A 17,933-nucleotide genomic window follows, 5' to 3' on the forward strand; every position below is an offset into this window, starting at 1 on the left:
ATGGTCACTGAATTTCACAGGTGATAGAGACAGACAGAATCTACAAATACAGCCTGCTTCAGTTGATGCTACTGTGGCAAGAGCCAACTTGGAGCATCTATAGATTTTGACGTAGGGACTCCCCACTCTCATGCCTCCTGCCCATGGGAAGAGACTGGTATGTAAGTCATGCCCCCTCCCTCCTCTCTCCTTTGGAGGAAAGGTTCACAGCTATGTAATGATCCTTCATTGTCCTGTAATGGACTTCAGCAGAGGCTGCTAAGTCCCCACAGAAAGAAAACCCAAGTCCCCTGCTATTTCTGGTTCCTTACAGATGTGTTTACCACACGAGTGTCCCAGGGTGTCACCCACTGGTGGAAAACAAGTTTGTCTTCTAGGCCAGCTGCTTGCTGAGATTGGAACTGGGTGGCAGCTGGTCCCAGACAGGACAATGTCATGACAGTCCTGTTGTTCAAACCTCGCCTCTGTTTTGAGTTTGGGCATTTTGCGTGCCCCTCTGTCTTGATCAGTGACTCTAAGCCATAGTTGCCCACCACAGGCAGTTTGCTCAAATAATGATTGCTGAACAGTGGTTAGGTGGGGGTGAGTTGACCTGCAGTGTGTGGGGAATGAGTCAAAACGGAGTAAAAAGTAAAACAGCAATCCCTGTGTTGCCGGGAGGAAAAGCTTCAGGGCAGAGTTCCAGGCAGGGCATGAGCAGGGCTGTGCTCACAGGCCCCAAAGCTTGGGAGAAGTCCAGCTTCGGGGTCCCCAGCAGCTCTCTGCGGGCGTTGGCAGCTTTACCCTGGGGTTGCGGGCTCACTGCAATCACTTTATTCGGTGGCCAAGATCTGGAGCGGTGCCTGGAAGCGGCTTCGAAACGGTGAAGTCGCAGCGCCCCCTGCCGGTGCACGACCGCAATAGCGATCAGAGCTGGGACACAGCGAGCAAGATTGCTTGGCTCCCACAGGGCCTGGAGTTTGTCTGGAAGTGAGCAGTCACAGCTGTGTCCTACCCCCCTCCCCCCACGCCCCTTCGTGTTCACCCACGCATACCTAAAGTGAGGCCCAAGGGCCCGCAAAGAGCAGAAGACAATCGTTGGTGCTGGCTGCAGATTAATTTAAAACCACAGTTTTAAGGTTAAGTGTTAAGTGGTAAAACTCCGCCAACTTGGGATCAAATGAGTCTCAGACATTCAACAGTCCCCTTGGGATAACAATCCTATGTGTAAGTTAAAACATGAAACTCTCCAGACCCCTCTACCAGGGGCAGACACTCAACTACCCATAATCCCCTCAGCTTGTGGGCGTGTCCTTTCACTCTGCACACAGAGGACACACTGCGCTTGGCTTCTGATGCCTTCAATTATTACCAAGCAGGTGAGTATACCTCTTCCCATCAGCTCCTTTGCCTGCCTGCCCCTCTGTCACCCTCACAGCTACCACAAAGATCCTTGACAAACCTCCATCAGACCAAGTTAGTGACTAAAAGCTTTAAAAAAAAAAAAAGATTTTTTTTTTGAACGGGGGCTGGAGCAAGTGGGGCTGGAGCGGGTGAGGGCTGGAGGGTAGATTTATTTTACTTTTGTGTGTGTGTGTGTGTTTTACCTGCAGCCCCCATGAAAGTCGGAAGTGACTGGATCTTTTGGAACTAGAGTTACAGACGATCGCGAACCACCATATGGGTGCTGGGAACTAAACGCTGGTCCTGACAAGAGCCTGAACCACCCAGCCATCTGTCTAGTCCAGATTAAAAGTTTCTTTACTCAGGAAGCTGAGGCTGAAGTTATTTCAAATTCTAAGTCCATGAGAACCATAGAGCAGGGTCAAGGCCAGCCTTGGGGACTTAGTGAAACCCTGCTTTAAAATTTAAAAAAGTCAAAAAGAGGCAGGGACGTAAATGAATAGCAATAGTTTCTAGTTTATTACGCTGGAGGACCCGAGTTCTATCCCCACTGCTGCATCAAACCAAAGTGTCACCCAGCGTGTTCCCTGGTTACTCTCCAGCCTTCTTTGTGCTTCTGTACTCCTCACCCATGCCTTGGTCACAGCCAGGGCACAGGGGGCATCTTCTCACCCGCAGAGCTGGTGACTGCTGTTCTCTGCTGCACTGGGGATGGAACCCATGGCCTCTTGAGTGCCAGGCAGGGCACTGAAGCACTACTGCTTATGTTTATCCAGCCAGCCATTTCTAGTTACCCTTCAGGCTCAACTTTGATGCTCCTCCTTCTGAGACCCCAGGGTCAAAGCTGTTCTAAGTGTATTGCTAATACAGACACTTATGCGTTTTCTGCATGGTGACCTTACCAAGAGTGAGAACATTTTGCCCACTGGTGGGTCTTCAGCATCAAGCGCAGGGCCCAGGTGGAGCTGCTAGCGTTCAGTCCACGTGTGTTATATTATCGGACTGGTCCTATCAGACGGGTGTTCTAAGCTCAGAGAGGTTTTGTTTTCATCCCCTGTCATACAGCCAAGTGGAGAACCTTCAGTTCCTCGGTAAATCATTATCTGGAAGAAGACAGAATGGAACAGACCGATAAGAAGATTCCGGGGTAGTTGGTTTTCAGAGAGACTTTTCAGAGAGTGGAACTATTTAAGAATATCTAAAGAGGGCTGGAGAGATGTCTCAGCAGTTAAAAGCATTGACTGCTCTTCCAGAAGTCCTGAGTTCAACTCCCAGCATCCACATAGTGGCTCACAACCATCTGTAATGGGATCCGATGCCCTCTTCTGATGTGTCTGAAGACAGCCACAGTGTGCTTATAACATAAATTAATTAATTAATAATAAAGAATATCTGAAGAGTGTGGACAATAGTCCCAGTTGAAAGAAATCTCATCTCAGGGGAAAAATCACATTGGAGAAAGAAAATTGTTTTTGTAAAGAAAATTTAAAGCCATGGGTATGATGGCACATGCTTTTAGTCCCAGCACTTGGGAGGCAGAGGCAGGGGGATCTCTGTGAACCCAAGGCCAGCCTGGTTTACAGAAAGAGTCCCAGGTCAGCCAGGGCTACAATGAGAAATCCAGTCTCAAAAGAACAAAAACAACACAACAACAAAACCAACAAAGAGAAAGAAAAGAAGGGGGAAATTTTAGTTTCTTTTTAAAGGAACAGAAAAGAAAAACTACCAACAGAAGACTATATTTGTTTGTGTGTGTGTGAAAGAGAGAGAGAGAGAGACAGAGAGACAGAGAGAGACAGAGACAGAGAGAGGACAATGGTAGAATTAGTTCGGCTGTATACTAGCTGGCCTGCAAGCTTCTTATGGGTTCTCCTATCTCCAACATCTACCTCTTGGTAGGAGAGCTGGGGTTACAGATATGCAGCACCCTGGCTGGCCTGGAACTCACAGAGATCCCTTGCCTCTGCCTCTCAGGTGCTGGGGTTAAAGGCGTGCCCTACTGCACATGGTCTTGCACCCAGTGCTTTCTGAGGACTGATGTCAAGGTTTCAGGCTTATACAGCTGGCTTTTAAACAAAACAAAAACAAGACCTGCTAAGCTGACACCTGCCAGAAAGCTTTATTGATTTGATTATTTTATAAATTTCCCCTTAACTGGTCAATAGAACAGATAAACCAATCTTTTTTCCCTCTAAAGACAGATTTGGGGGTTCATCAGGAAAGTAGATGGGGTCATGGGGGTCTCAGCAAGCCACCAAGACTCATGGTACACAGAGGGTGCTGCTGGCCAGGCACTGTGCACAGAGGGTGCTGCTGGCCAGGTAGTGTTCAATGAGGCAATGCTTTTGGCCAGACTTGCAGACTTTATTGTGCCCCATGTGTAGGGTTTTGAGTTTGACTGTTTCATGTCTTTTACCATCTCCATTAAAATTCTGGAGAAAGGCACTTCCCACACCCCCATGCAACTTGTCATTTCTCTTTCTACACTACCTGAAAGGACTGGGGACACGGAGATGACAAGAACAGTCTCTTACAGCAAAGAAAATGGAGACCAACACTTACATTCTGTTTTTCAAACAACTATGCTGGAACGGATTGATTAGGTCAGAGGATATTGGGGCAGTTCAGAGAGTCTGCCAGGCAGCCTGGGGTCGTGGATTGCATTTCCTGCATATCAAAAAAAAAAAAAAAAAAAAAAAAAAACAAGAAGAGACTTCCTTTATACCCAAGGCTGGCCTTGAACTGGCCACCCTCCCACTCTGGCCTCCTGAGGATTACTGGCCTGCTCTGTCATGCCAAGCTGAGTAAATAATTTTGAAAGTAAGCTACTGGGCTGGAAAGATGGATCAGCGGTTAAGAGCACTGACTGACTGCTCTTCCAGAGGTCCTAAGTTCAAATCCCGGCAACTGCATGGTGGCTCACAACCATCTGTAATGGGGTCTGATGTCTTCTTCTGGTGTGTCTGAAGACAGTGACGGTGTACCCATATAATTAATTAATTAATTAATTAAAAAACGGAAAGTGAACAGTGCCCTAGGGCTGTCCTCCAACTGGAGCACTGCAGGAAGCCCATGTCCCCCAGTGACAGCAGGGTGTGTTCTCAGGCTTCCTCTGTAATCTACAAGAAGTGATCGCTGTAGGAAAAATAGAGAAAATCCCATCACTTGCTACATGCTGTCAGTATCTTTTCTGTGTTTTTCCAACTCTCTCTCTCTCTTTTAATATAGAAAAAGTTTATTGGTGAGAAGGGAAAGATGGAGGAAGAAAGAGGGGGCTGGAAAGAGATCAAGAGCAAAAGAGGGAGAAAATGGAAAGATGAAGAGAGAGAAAGGAGAGAGGGAGAAAGAGGGAAGATGGAAAGAGAGAAGAGAGGGGGAGGAGGGATGGACAGTTTTTCAAACTCGTAAACTGATGTATCCAAACAATAGGAAGTGGAGAGACTGTCCAGCAGTTGAGTACCCGATGGTCTTGCAGGAAAACTCAGGTTGGTTCGCAGCATCTGCATGGAGTAGCTCACAACCATCCGTAACTCCAGGTCTAGGGGAGACAATGACCTCTTCTGGCCTCTTTAGGGACACTGTGCTCAAATACATGCAGGTAAAACTCTAGTATATGTAGAATAAAAATAAATAAGTCTTTTTAAAAATCAGCTACATTGTATGGGTCTATTTTGAAACAGTATCTTGCTCTGTAGTGCAGGCAGGCCTGGAACTCTTTTTTTTTTTTTTGGTTTTTTGAGACAGGGTTTCTCTGTGTAGCCCTGGCTGTCCTGGAACTCACTTTGCAGACCAGGCTAGCCTTGAACTCAGAAATCCGCCTGCCTCTGCCTCCTGAGTGCTGGGATTAAAGGTGTGTGCCACCACACCCGGCAGAGCTGGAACTCTGAATCCTCCTGTCTCAGCTCTTCGTCTCAAGATCATGGCTGGTCCTTCTACATTATTTTAGCTCAAACCTGTCCATGTACAAAGTCACTTGCTGGAATTTTTCTTTGATCCCAGCTAATGTCTAAAGCCTGTTTTGATCAAGGATATTTACAAGGTGTCCTCACTTGACCAGCGATCAAAGCAGAAAGTGCATTAGACTCGTCTCTGTGATGGCCAACCCGCATCTGGTGCAGTTCCTAGCAGACAGTCAGTGTGCTATAACTACCTCATGAGTAAGGGCAAGGATAGATGAATTCATAACTCAGGATTTAGCTTCTAGAGGGCAGGAGGCGTCATCAACAGTCTTACCCAGACGTGGGCACTGTACCCAGTGTGGCAAGACATGGCCATGGCTGCAATCATGGCAGGACTGTTGTATGGGTGAGGAGGAAACACGTGCCTGGTATTATAGAGCTGACCCAGAACCCACGGCTGTGGAGCTTACAGGAATCAGGGATGAACCAGACTCCATCAGAGAAGTTTCTTTGGGCAGTGGTCAGTGGTTAGTGCTGGAACTCACAGCTAGTCAAAGCCCAGAGAAAAAGTGTCAGTGGCCTATTCAGTCATGAGTAAGGACATCAACACCACACACCCCGTCCCCAAGGCTCAGGGACCATCACAGGAGTGGAAAGATGCTAAGAGACAGAGGTCAGTGAGCACTAGAGGGAAACTGGGTCTGTTGGAAACAAGTGGACCACTGTGGTCATGAGCTCACGGCAGCTGTGGCTGCCTGCACAGGACCAAGCCAGTCAACACTCCATAGCGGAGTGGGAGATGGGCATCTGAGACCCCACCCCCAGCCGGGGACCTTTGAGTAGGTCTCCCTCTCTCATGGCTTCTGGGGGAGGGAGAGCCAGTTTTCTTTAAGGATATAGCCCAACAAGGCTGTCCACACTCCAGTGGATTGCCCCTACCTGTGAGTATACAGGCTGCCAAAATTGGATCCTGGTGGCTTAAAAGAGGGAGACAGAGTGGGAGTGGGATTCAGGTTAGAAAAAGAGGAGCAGTTGGGGAGGGGTCTGTGTGTGAATATGGTCGAAATGCAGTATATATGTGTATGAAATTATCAACGGATCAATAAAAATTAAAAATTCAAAAATTTAAAAATTTGAAAATTAAAATATACCCTAAATCAAGAATACAACAAAGAATCGACAAACCCTCATGACTTCACGCAAAGAGAGACATTTTGCAACTGACAGACTCCAGTCCTTCTTGCCTGGGTGATCTGCAGCTTTTGATCTTCATCTTCCAGACTGCTGCATGCTGGGATTGCATTCATGCCCCACCATGCCCAGCTGACTGTCCTTCTATTTCATCATCATCAGAGTCATTTTTATTATTTAAGACAATATCTTACTACACAGCACTGGCTGACCTGCAACCTCCAAACCACCCATGTAGACAGACTAGACTCACCTGAACTCACAGAGATCCTCCTGCCTCTATCTGCTGAGTGCTGGGCCTAAAGTCATGTGCCACAATGCCAGGCTAATCTATCCCACTCAGTTTTAGTCTCTTTAGATAATACTGAATTATATAATATGAATATCTTACCCATTTAGGCTAAGTTTTTGTCCTATAACCCAAAGCTGGCCCCGGGTGGTTTTGATTCTCTGTGAACCAACTCCATGCACAAACCCTTAGCAATCTATTCTCTCCCACTGAGTAAAATCCGGATTCTCCTGGGTGCCTTTGTCATACACCATGGGGACAGCTCAAGCCCTTAGCCGGCAAGAAAATAGATGCTGCCTTCTTAGCTGTTTCTAGAGAGTGCACAAGATGAAGACACTGCAAAAAGGCACCCTGGCCCTGAAGGAGTTTGAGGTATGGTTTGCTGAGTGGTGACAGCATGGTGCATGCTCCCTTTGTCACATAATTCCTCATCACTCGGGGTCATGAGTCCCCCTCACTTCTGTGCAAGGCCTTGTCACAACCAGCAGTGGGTAGCCTGCATGCTCCAGGCCGCCATGCCCCAGGACTGTACGGGAAAGCCTCCATTTCTCTGTAATTGGCTCCTGTCTCTTCAGGATGATGGTCTATCAGCTTCCTTCCTTTTCAGAGGACTGACTGGAGGGCTCTGACAGGCCTGGTGTCAAAAGTTGTGTGCTGCTGTGGCTAGCCATCTTCACATTGCCTTGTGTGAATGTTGAACATAAGCTGCCAGAAGCAGAACCATGGCCTTCCCAGGAAACGCTTGCCCGTGTTCTTCAGGAAGGATTTTCCTTTCTGCCTGCTCAGTGTTGGGAAAACAGGGCAAACGGCTGTGCTTTCTAAGGCCCACATTCTATCATCAACCTTTCAGATCAGAATAAAGGACTTCTCTTATTGCCACCAGTTTGCCATAACTCAAAGACATGTACCCCGTGTGAGGTCTGGAAGATTCTTTGCTGGATGCGATCGCAGGGGTCAGATAAACTGATATGCCCCTCCCACAAGGCCACCGCTAATGTTGACAGGAGGAAGGAAATGGCCCAAAAGTAAATGGAAGAGAAGGAGGAGGGTGAAAGGGGAGAGGGAGGAGGGTGGAATGGATGAGGCATTACTTACAGAGGTGTGGCCAACTTACCAGTGACCACAAGGCTAAATGTCTCTCTGTCCCTCAGAAAACATTAGCTTCTTTCAACCCTGATCAGAATCATGGGGATGGAGACATGACTCAATGGTGGGGAGCCCTGGCTGCTCTTCCAAAGAGCCCAGGTTCAATTCCCAACCCAGGCATGGTGGTTCACACTCTTATAACTCCAATTCCAGGAGATGCGACGCCCGCTCCTGGCCTCCTTGGGCACTTGTCATGCAAGTGGTTTGCAGATATCCATGCAGGCCAAACACCCGCATATACAAAGTAAGTAAGTAAGTGAATACAATATAAAAATCATTTTTAATTGTTGGGACATACACACACACACACACACACTGACATCTCTACAGGGCATATAACCTCTTTAAGTGGAGACCCTGATTGACGGAGGGAGTAGGAGGAAGGAAGAGAATAGCCTTTCTGGTGGTGGTCGCGTCCCTCACCTTTCTGGTGGCTGCAGCTCCTCCACCCCATATTCATTGACTCTAAAGTGCCAAGTGTGGTCATGCACCGTAGTCACCCACGGACACGGCTAAACTAGACTTCCAGTCTCCACCCTAGCACACACCTACCACACCAAAATTTTTGAAGAGGAGCTAGTTTAAGAGGCGAGGGGGTGTGGCTTAGCATGGGGGGGGGTGCTCCCAAACTCTATGCCTCACACCCAAAAGTGAAATCAGAGCTTTTACGTACCTGCTTTGGGGATCCGGTTTGGTACCAGGTCGGGCACCAAACTGTGAAAGTCCTCTGCAGACCCTGTCTCCTTCTCTAGCTGTCCCTGGGTCACAAGGGCAGCAGTTTGGTTAGTCACTCCATGACCTGCCTTGCCACTGCCTAACCTGTACTTCAGGGTGCCTCCTAAGAAGTATTAGGAACGGCTGACTCACCCCAAGAACTTTGAAACCTGCAGATATAAGGTGGTGCCAACCCCTCACTGTACTTACCGGCACACCACAGAGAGCGCTCTTTGAGGAAGTCTCAGCCACAGCTTCGCTGCCCACATGTCTGTCTTCCGTGACCTAAGTGACTGACCCCATAGCTCCTTGCTATATGAGAATCACAGAGCAAAGCCTTCCTGGGATCTGCCCAGAACCTAGTGTTGAGTTTAACGCTGTGGACCTTAAACACTCCTCAGAGAACTAGCAGCAGTCAGCACACCACGCCTTTGCCAGGCGGCCAAAAGTCTCGGCGGGGCCAGTGGCTTTTATCCTGCAGATACCGAATTTCACATCTATCAATATTATCAGCTGGAGTGTTGTCGTTTTTATAAATGAGAACTGACTGCCCATAAATCATTCTCTGAGCAGGCCATTGTCAGGAGAAAGTGGCCATTCAGTTTACAAGCTAGCCAGACAGGTGTGCTAGTCACACAGTCAGCAGATCTGGCAGGGAGAGAGAGAGCTCTTGTTCCTTCACTCCTGCAGAACACACAGGGCTGGGACAGAGGCCATCGCCAGCAATCCCTAGCCTCTGCCTGTGATTTCCTCAATGAGCCACAGCAGGGAAGCCGCTCATGGCTGCAGCAGTCGTTCTCAACCTTCCTAATGCGGTGACCCTATTTAATAGGGTTCCTCATGTTGTGGGGACCCCTACCATAACATACTTTTTATTGCTACTTCATAATGGCAACTTTGCTATTGTTAGGTCCCGTAATGTAAATTCCTGTGGTGTCTTCCAATGGTCTGGCGGGGTAGTGGAGGGGGTCATGACCCACAGGTTGAGAACCTCTGGTTTAGAGGCTGAGGACATGCAGGGTGGAATCTTCCCTCACCCCCTCCTACCTCACCCCCTCTAACCCCATAACAGACATATCACTGGGATCTAGTTTAGATTTTCAAGTTGAGATGAAGTTTCATGACTGAAAAAAAACAATATAGATCCAGGTGTTGAGTACTTAGAATGGGTAAACCACAGGATGTCTGTGAAATCCCTAGTTTGTTGGTTTGTGTCTCTCTCTCTCTCTCTCTCTCTCTCTCTCTTTCTTTCTTTCTTTCTTTCTTTCTTTCTTTCTTTCTTTCTTTCTTTCTTCCTTCCTTCCTTCCTTCCTTCCTTCCTTTCTTTCTTTCTTTCTTTCTTTCTTTCTTTCTTTTCTTTCTCTCTCCTTCCCTTCCTTCCTTCCTTCCTTTCTCTTTTTGAGACAGAGTTTCTTCGTGTAGCCCTGGCTGTCCTGGAACTTGCTCTGTAGACCAGGCTGGCCTTGAACTCCAAGATTCAGCTGCCTCTGCCTCCCGAGTGCTGGGATTAAAGGTGTGCGTCACCACTGCCCAGCTTTTCAGTTTCCTGATTCAGAAGGCCTGTTTGGCGCCTTAGACCGCATTTTATAGAAGCTCGCAGGAGATGTTCGTGCTGATCCGAGGACCACATGTTGAGAAGCTCTGCTTTGTCTGTGATACTCACCTCAAAGACAATGCCACAGTTCAGACTTATCCCTGAGCAGACCTGACCTTCCCACTCCAACACTTCCATGTCTTCTCCTGGATCCAGGCTCCCTGGGGTATGTCCTCCATACCCAGGTCTCTGCCTGGAGAAACCTGACAGTCATTTTCACCCATTACTCTGTCTAAGGGGGCAGAGGAGGGACAATCCCATCCAATCGAGTTGGGAACGGCTGCTGTCCAAGCAGCAGTCTCTCTTGGGAGCATATGGGTGGCATACCTGGCCGTGTTACCTCCATGGGGTGGGTCACTATTTCTTCTGTCTTCATATCCAACAAGCTTATGTTTTTGGTATCCGAAGCAACCAAACCCGAGTCTCCTCAGGCACGTGTGGCTTTAAGAAAAATGTGCAACAGTCGCATTCAAGAAAAGAGCATGTCATCTAGACCAGAGCTCTGGTGGGCCGGTGCTGTGCTGTCTAGGAGAAATATGGAGTCACAGGTTGTTTCCCTCTTCAGCCATTCACCCTTTACCTTGTATCATCTCCCACAGTCTGTCTTTGGGAAGGAGCCTGGGCCTTTGTGAGCCTTCACCCTCATCTCATCTCCCCACCCCCTCCCACCCCCTCCCACCCCCCCCCCCCCCCGAGAGTCACTTTTCTTTGTCCTCAAAGCAACCTTTCTTTTCCTTGGTCTCTGCCAACCAGTGGGCGGGTTAGGACAAGCACTGGCAGGGATACACATATGGAAGGTGCCCCCATGACCCTCCAGTAATCCACGAAGCCCCTTACTACCCTACACGCACTTTGGGATATGAATACCCTTGCTATCCTACAGACAGTGCAGTCTAGTGGTTTTGGCCTCTGTGCTCTGATTAAGGACTGGTCTGAAGCCTTTTGTCTGTGAATAAATGGATGGCATTAAGGTCGCATATAAGACAAGCAGACACTACATATTTGCCTCCACAGTAGCCCTGGGGCATGGTGACCCTGAATGGTCCCCATCATCTGCAGGCCTTCAATGGCTAGTTTTGGTTGTCAACTTGACTCCATCTGGTATTAACTAAAACCCAAATGGCTGGGTATACCTGTGAGGATTTTTTTTTTTAATTAAATCATTTGAAATTGGAAGACCCACTGTTAATCTATATCTTTGAGGTAGGAGGATACACCTTTAAGCCAGATGTTTTGAGGTGGGAAGGTCTATTTTTTTAAGCTGGGTCACACCTGCCGATAGCCCATGGATGAAGGAAGCTCGCTTCCTTTGCCTGCTTGTTCTTGCTCTCACTGGCAAGCCCATCGCACCGCTGGTATTAGAGCTTACTGCTTCAGGATCCCAGTGTCTTCTCAAGACCAGCTGAGACCAGTTCAGTCTTGGGGACTGAACAACTACTGGATTCTTGGACCTTCCAGTAGACAGTCCTTGTTGGACTAAGCTGGACCACAGACTATAAGCTTTCTGATATAATATGAATGTGAATGTTAAATAATATAAACAATGTAAGTAATAGGAATAATATAAACAACATAAACAATGCATATAGACATAGATATAAATATGTATTCATTCTATAAGTCCTGCTCCACTACAGCGGTAGTTCTCAACCTACCAAAGTGGCTTGTGACCCCTTTGGGATCAAATGACACTTTCACAGGGAATTTATATCAGATATTTATATTAGGATTCATAACAATAGCAAAATTACAGTTATGAACTAGCAACAAAAATCATTTTATGGTTGGGGGCTAGTACAACACGAGGAATTGTATTAAAGGGTCACAGCATTCCACACCCATAGAATCAGCCACCAATACAAGAAAAACCATGGTCACACCCCAGAAGCTCCAACACTCCTTTCCAGTACCCCCCGTCTTGCTTCCGGCCAGTAAAGCTGCCTCTGCCTGGCTTGGAACATCATTCGGAACAGAGTCCCAATGTGTGCCCTTTGTCTCCTGTCTCCTTTGTTCTCCACTGTCTTTAGGACGCTTGCATGTATTTTGCACGTAGCTGTTTGTTTACCTTTTCATTGCTTTAGAGTACTCCATTTGTCTGAAAACATTAGGACAGGTTTGTCTCTGCTGCTGCTGTGACTAGATCCTTGGGTAGTGTCCAGCTCAGAGCTGCCACAACCCAGGCTACTATGGACAGTGGAACGTGTGCCGGTTAGTGAACTGTGCACATACCTGTGGACTGGGTCCAGGACTAGATCGTAGGGTATTCATATCCAACTTTGGTGGGTGCTGTCTCAGAGTCTGGCAAAGTGGTTCTATTGGTTATATCCACAGTTTACCAACCCGGTACACTCTGCCATCTTCATCGTGCCTTTCTGATGGGTGGGCAGAGGTATAGTGGCATCCCATTTCCAATATGCGTTCTCTGGTGATTGAGTGTCTCATTATACATCTAATGACAAATTCAATATGTATTCTTGTTTAGGGTGTTTTCCTAGTTTCTTGATTCTGAATGAATTTTAGTTCCTTCCTTCCTTCCTTCCTTCCTTCCTTCCTTCCTTCCTTCCTTCCTTCCCCTCTCTCTCTCTCTTTCTTTCTCTCCTTCTTTCAGATTTATTCTCTTGTTCTCCCTCCCCCTCACTCCTGTCATGGCCATGTCCAGCCTGGACTCTACCCCTTGCCTGCTTCTTCCCTTATATCACAATAACAATCTTCTTCATACTTTAGGAGTGATTGCGTCCTTTTATTTCATGTTTTCATCCACACATGCCTCAGGTTTTTCCAGGATTGCCCCACCAGAGCATCCTGTGTCATAGATACACACCCTCCATCTTTAGCCTGGAAGACACGGTGCCCAGAACTATCAAACTGTGTCCTGCGTTGGAACTTTGACCACAGTGACTCCTTCTGGCCTCCTCATTCTCTGCCTTCCTCAGATTTGCTCCCTTGTGTTGGTGCAGTAATGGCCCCCTTAAGGGAAGAAGTTACTAGATCTTCATTTAGGGAAGGGAGGAGCCATGCACAGTGCCTTTAGTCCTTACATGCATCTCTGTCCCCACTTCTATAAAGTCTAAGAGGCAAACTCAATGGCACACATTTGTAGCTCCCCATCACTAAAAGCCTCTTAAATGTGTGAGGGTGCGGATCTTTCTGCATTAGTTCCCAGATCCCTGGCCACCTACAGCAAGCACAGCCACTGGGCTCAAGGTGACTCTGATGGCCACAGCTATGTCCGGGTCATAGCTTCCCTTCCTCCCCATTTTTCCTCTTTCACTTAGACCCTTCCTGACTGATGGAATCTCTCCAGTGTGCTCCAGGGTAAGCAGCACCTCACTCAAGGCTCTGGGTCCCAGCCCCAGTACATACCCTGACCAAAAACAAGCAAAGAGGAAGAAAAAAAAGAGAGGTTGTTCTTTAGGGTCACAAGCCTTGAAAAAGTAGCCTCACATGCTGTGGTGGATTGAGATAAGATCTTACTCTGTAGCCCAGGCCAGCCTGGAATTCGTTACCTTGCTGTGTTGAGCCTTCAGGTGATTGCAGTGTGAACTGATACATCGACAAGTATCTGAGCTCACTGGATTAGGCTGGCCCACCCTGTCTGTCCTTCCTGAGTTCTTCCATGATGACCTGGTTAGAGATAAGATAGCTGTCAAATATTTGCAGCAGAGAAAGAGAAGCAAACAGATTCTGGAAGTGGGGTATTCTGAAACAAAACCTGTTGTATGTGTGTGTATGTGTACTTTATATATATGTGTATATATATATATATATGTATATATATATATATATATATATATATATATATGTATGTATGTATGTGTGTGTATACATCAATACATATATACATACACATATACATATACAACATTCATTAGTTTGGGCACTGATGGCCCACTGAAACTTTGAGGATATTGGCTTGTAAAAGGCTTCCTGGGACTTTGGAAGATTGTAGACTATGTTTTAAATAAAATGGTGATGGTTGCGTACTAGAGACAAGAAGAAACGTCATCCTACCATAACATGGCAGAAAGGTTAACAAAACTAACAAAATGTTGCCCACGGAAAGCAGAAAACAGCAACAGACCAGATGGTCTGCTCAGGAGGGATCCAGGCAGTGTCTGCAAGACTAACAGGGTTCCTTAACTATGGTACTGAGAGAGAGCTACCTCTGGGGGATGTTCTCTCACCTTACCTGGGCTTCAGAGTAAGTTCCAGGAAAGCCAGGGCTACACAGAAATTTCCTGTCTCCAAGCAAGCAAACAAACAAACACACACAAAAAAAGAACAGGCATCACCACTGCCAGACTAATTTTTTTATTTTTAATTTTTTGGGGGAAAGGGGTGTGAGATAGAATCTCTTTATGTAGCCCTGGCTGTCTTTGAACTTGCTATGAAGACCAAGCTGGCCTTGAAGTCACACAGCTCTGCCTGCCTCTCACTTTTAGGACTAGGATTAAAAGAGTATACTACCCCATGTGGCTAAAATTTTAATTTAAAAAAAGATTTATTTATTTTTATTTTATGTGCATTGGTGTTTTGCCTGTATGTGTGTCTGTGTGACACTGTCAGATCCCCTGGAACTGGAGTTACAGATGGTTGTGAGCCACCAAGTGGGTGCTGGGAATTGAACCCAGCAACTCTGGAAGAACAGCCAGTGCTCCTAACTGCTGAATCATCTCTCCAGCCCCACAAAATTTTAATTAAAAAAAAAAAGTAATTTAAAAAAATGTTTAAAAGAAAGGCTATTTAACAATACTCTCTAATCAAGATGACCAGTCAGTCCTTTCCAGTGCCAAGTAAACTGAGGGGCCTACACATCTTCGGCACTAAATCACTTACCAGAGCAGATGAAAACAGAAGTTAGCAAAATAAATAGAATAAAGCATGTCCTGAGACTAGGGAAACTTTATAGAAACAGATTTTAGAAGCCAGGTCAAGAAAATAGTTTTTTTTGGGCTGGAGAGATGGCTTAGCATTTAAGAACACTGACTGCTCTTCTGAAGGTCCTGAGTTCAAATCCCAGCAACCACACGGTGGCTCACAACCATTTGTAATGGGATCTGACGCCCTCTTCTGGTGCATCTGAAGACAGCTACAGTGTACTTATGTATAATAAATAATTAAATCTTTGGGCCGAAGCAAGCAGGCCAGAGGGAGCAAGCTGGAGTGAGCGGGCCGGAGCAAGTGGGCCAGAGAGAGAAGAAAAAGTGTCTGAAGACAACTACAGTGTACTTACACATAATAAATAAATCTAAAGAAAGAAAGAAAGAAAGAAAGAAAGAAAGAAAGAAAGGAAGGAAGGAAGGAAGGAAGGAAGGAAGGAAGGAAGGAAGGAAGGAAGGAAATAGGTTTTTCAGTGTCTTAGGAGAAAGCAATCATAACTGTAGTCCTACTGAGTGCTGTCAGGAGACACTCCCTGAACATGTTTAATTCTTCTTAAAAGACAGCACCATTCAGTTAGTTTTGGTCCCCTGCCTGGATAGGTAGCCATTGCAGGAGGCACAAGTTGGTGGGGACTGAATTCGGATGGAAGAGAAAACAAATCCTTGCTAAGAACTTTGCTATTTGCTAACCGGACTTCCTCCCCGCGGGAGGTACTCCCAATCATTCCAGACATCTGTGCCTCCAGGTCTCAGGGCCGAGGCAAACCTAGTAAGTACCCCAGCTTCCCGGTCAGCTTGACTCCAATGCACTGCCTAAGAGAGGCTTCCCTCCACAACGGAGAAAACTGAGGATCAGGGGCCTAAAGGTTTGGTCCCAGAGACCAAAGACGAGAGCTGTGGCCTGAGGGACCCATGAGCCCCCAGTCTTGGGTACTGCTGGGAGCCGACATGGAGTAGTATCTCAGGGCTGGGAGGCTTCTCCCAGGCGTAAGACAGGAGCAACTCTCGCAGTTTTCACCAGAGAGCTGAGAGATTTAGACCAGGAAGCTGAACCACCAAATACAATTCTTTGTGAGGGCCCGGATGCTGGCCACGGAAACTGCTGGCTTCTATCAGATGTTCCATCTGGTCATCGCCTCCAGGTTGGCCCACTTCCTCCATAGGTGGCCAAAAAGCATCTTTGACTGGGATTCTGACCTTGCTCTGGGGTCTTCCAGACTCTCCACCCTAGAGCAAGGAGACAAAGCTCTTTCTCTACAACCACTTATCTTTCCCCATCTTCTCCACGGAGTCCTGGTACTCCCCCTCCACCCCTAACTAGCGTGTCTACAGCTCTCCCTTTCCATACATCTGCACTGCCCTCTGCCCCTCCTCTGATGGGTCCCCACTGCTCGTTCTCTCTGTCTCTGTCTCTCTCTGTCTCTCTCTGTCTCTGTCTCTGTCTCTCTCTCTCTCTGTGTCTCTGTCTCTCTCTCTGTCTCTCTGTCTCTCTCTGTCTCTCTCTCTCTCTGTCTCTCTCTGTCTCTCTCTCTGTCTCTCTGTCTCTCTCTGTCTCTCTGTCTCTCTGTCTCTCTGTCTCTCTCTCTCTCTCTCTCTCTCTCTCTGCCCGCTGAGCACAACCTCAGAGTCATAGGGTCTGACTGGAGTCGCTGCTAACCTTAGAAGGCTCCTCTAACAACATCTTCCTTGAACTCCATGTTTTCCCTCATAGAATACACCCCTCTGGAAGGCTGTCAGTCAAGGGTTTTGGAACCCTGACAAAAGGCACTTGATCCTTCCAGCACCAGCCTTGGGCTCATTCCTGATAGAGAGAGACTTCCAACAGGAATTATTAGAAAAAAAATTCAACCATATGGGCCTCTAATTCTTTTTTCTTACTAGAATATTTTAGATTTTTAAACATTTTATATGTATAGGTGTTTTGTCTTCATAGATGTATGTGTATCACATACATGAAGTGCCTGCAGAGACCAAAAAAGGATATTAGATCCACTGGAAATGGAGTAACTGGTGGTTGTGAGCTGCCATGTGGGTGCTGGGAATCAAACCTGAATCCTCTGCAAGTGCAGCCAGTGCTCCTTCTGAGCTATCTTTCCAGCCCTGAGCCTCTAATTCTTTATGGCCTAGGATTCCACATCTAATTACTATGTGACTTTGGACAGGTTGGCTCATTTCTCTGAGGCCCCGAGTTCTCCATTGTGAGGTAAGGACAGCTCTCTTTCTTGGGCCTGTGAAGACCAAAGTCTGCTCCACAGGAACTATGTCAAACCTGCTGAGTCATTAGTGCACACCACTAACCAACCAAGACGTGAGATCGATCGGATGGACAGACTGCGTCACTGGGTAGTTTCTGTAGGGCGTGGAGCCGTAGCTAGGGCAGAGGGTCATGCCAGCTGGCCCTACTCCCATCTTTATCCCTTCTAAAATGACAGTCACTTCATGCAGAGCCTTTTAGAAACTTGGAAAAATTTAAATATGACAGAAGAAGTAAAATCCGTAGAAGAAATGGATATATTTAGGTATGGAGGTCCCCACTTATGATCACATACTTGTGAAGCAGAGGCAGGAGGATTAAGAATTAAAGGCTAACCTGGGCTCTATAATGAAGGGAGTCAAAGAGGGATAGATTCAGGGAGAGAAAGAGGGAAGGAAATACAAATAGATATTTAGAAATAATTTTGAGAGTTTCAACAAGAATATCTAAACAGAAGTTTCAGACAAAGGAAAAGCAGGGAGAGAAGGCACATGTTTAAAGAAAAAAAATTATGCAGCCAGTTGTGGTCACGCAGCCTGGAATCCTGGAACTTCAGAGACAGAGGCCGAAGAATCAGGTGGTC

This window comes from Mus caroli, unplaced genomic scaffold (genome assembly GCF_978045245.1).
Source record: "Mus caroli unplaced genomic scaffold, Mus_caroli_1 scaffold_4, whole genome shotgun sequence".
In the NCBI taxonomy this organism is placed as follows: Eukaryota; Metazoa; Chordata; class Mammalia; order Rodentia; family Muridae; genus Mus; species Mus caroli.